We start from the raw sequence: 2150 nt of genomic DNA on the forward strand, positions 1-2150 counted from the left end.
TCGTGACCGATATCGCGGCTCTTGTCGAAAACTTGGGTAGAGAGGCGTCCATGTCGAGGGTGACACCCGTTGCGCCTTCTTGTTCTTCCGCTTGTATTTGCATTTCGATGAGGGCCTTGACCCTGGCCTCTCTGCGCTCGTCGTTGCGACCCGGTCTCATGTTTCTGGGCAGGGGTTTGATTTCGATTTTCTGAGCTCAAAGCATGAGTAAAAGTGCCATTTCCTTGTGGTCGGCATCTTGCCAGCCCAGCTTTGCCAGTACTATTCGGCCCGCCGAGGTTTGGCTGAGCCGCACTCTCTGGGTAAACAGGTGGGCTTCTACCAACTCTTCCACCATATTGTGTTTGGCCATGCCTAGCAGCTTCTCGGTGGACGAGTGGCGCGGGATACCTAGCGCCACCTTTGTTGCTTTGCGTAGGATCGCGTTCAGTTGATCTGTCTTTCTTGAGTAGCTGTAGGTACGGCGCCGCGTATAGGATACGCGGCGTCACAAAGGCCTGGACCAGCGTGAGTGCGTCGTCTTCCTTCAGTCCTCTTCGCCTGTTTGTGACCCTTCGTATGATGTTCGTGACCTGTTCCGTGGTGGTCTTGATCTTGCTTAGCGCCGCTGCCGCCTTGCCGTCGTTCTGGAAGATCACTCCCACGATTCGGGCTTGCGTGGTCGGCGTTATGTTCGTCCCGTCTATAGTAATACGCACATTATCTTGCTCTTCTTTCTTTTTTCGGGGCTTTATGATTAGGAGCTCTGATTTTTGTGCCTAGCAGTCGAGACCGCATGTCTTTGCATAGTCGTGTACAGTGTCGGCCGCCCTTTGAAGGGTCTTTTCCATCCAACTCTCCGACCTCGCTCAAGACGTCCACACAGTGATATCGTCCGCGTAGAGAGCGTGATCAATGCCCTCTGTGCCTTGGAGCAGGGCTGGGAGCAGGATTAGCGCCAGGGTGAAGAGCATGGGCGATAGGACCGACCCTTGTGGGGTGCCCCTGTCTCCCAGCGCTATCGGCCGCGACGTCTCGTCCCCGATCTTAATCTTTGCAGTTCTATTACTGAGAAAGTCCCGGACGTACTTGAACGTTCGCTCTCCGCACCCTGTGTTCCGCATGTTACGGAGTATGCTATCGTGGGTTACGTGGTCAAAAACTCCCTTGAGGTCGCGCGCCAGGATCGCCCTCGGGGTGTGCTTCTTGGCTTTTTTGATCACCAGTTCATGTGAGGTGGCTTCGACGTGAGGTGGCTTCCTCGGCTTGGGAATGAAGCGCACCTTCGCTTCCTTCCATTCTTTCGGTAACGAGCCCTTCTCCCACGCTGCATTGGCGAGGTCCAGGAGCTCCGTCCGACTCTTGTCGCTCATGTTCCTTAGAACCTTGTAGGTAATGGCGTCGATGCCCAGCGCGCTGGCTTGGTTGCTCTCGTCTATGGCCGCGACCCACTCCAGTTCGGTGAAGGCCGCGTCCATGTCTTCGTTGATCGCCCCTTCCTACTCGAGGGACGGTTTGCCGCTCTTTTCCGTTTTGAGGTACTTCCGCGTGAGTTCTCGGACAAGCTTGTCCCCGTCCCCGTCGTAGCTGTTGATTGTTCGGGCGAGATTGCGGGCACCTGCGCTCTTGCTGTTCAGTGGGTCTATTAGGTGCCTCAGCAGTTTCCACGTCTTTTTATTAGACAAGGTGCCCTGGAGACCGTCGCAGACCTTCATCCAGTTCTCCCTGCATAGTTGTATCGCATACTCGGATGCTTGTCTGTTGAAGTCGTGGATGCTTATCCGCGGCTTCTTGTTGTGTCTCTGCTTCTTCCACCATTGGGTGAGCCCATGTCTGGCCTCCCACATGTGGGCAAGCCTGCTGTCCACGAAGGGAAGCTGCGTTGTCGTGGATATCTTCTGCGTGCACTTCTCGACTAGTTCGCGTTGCTTCTCGGCCCACGCCCGATACGTCTTGACTTCATCGTCGCTTTCTTCAACCTGGTCGTCTTCCGCTTCGGCTTTTTTGCTCAGGTGGTCCCAGTCCGTGATGCTGGCGTACCCCAGTTTTGCCTTTATGTCGGGTCCCCTGAGGGTGACACAGATCCCGTCGTGGTCCGTGCCGAGGTTCTGCCCGGTGTTGTGCGAGGCGACATCGAGGTCCCCTCGTACTAACGTCAGGTCCGGGGTGGT

Source organism: Haemaphysalis longicornis, unplaced genomic scaffold (genome assembly GCF_048455015.1).
Source record: "Haemaphysalis longicornis isolate Haplotype H1 unplaced genomic scaffold, Haemaphysalis longicornis Haplotype H1 scaffold_9, whole genome shotgun sequence".
In the NCBI taxonomy this organism is placed as follows: Eukaryota; Metazoa; Arthropoda; class Arachnida; order Ixodida; family Ixodidae; genus Haemaphysalis; species Haemaphysalis longicornis.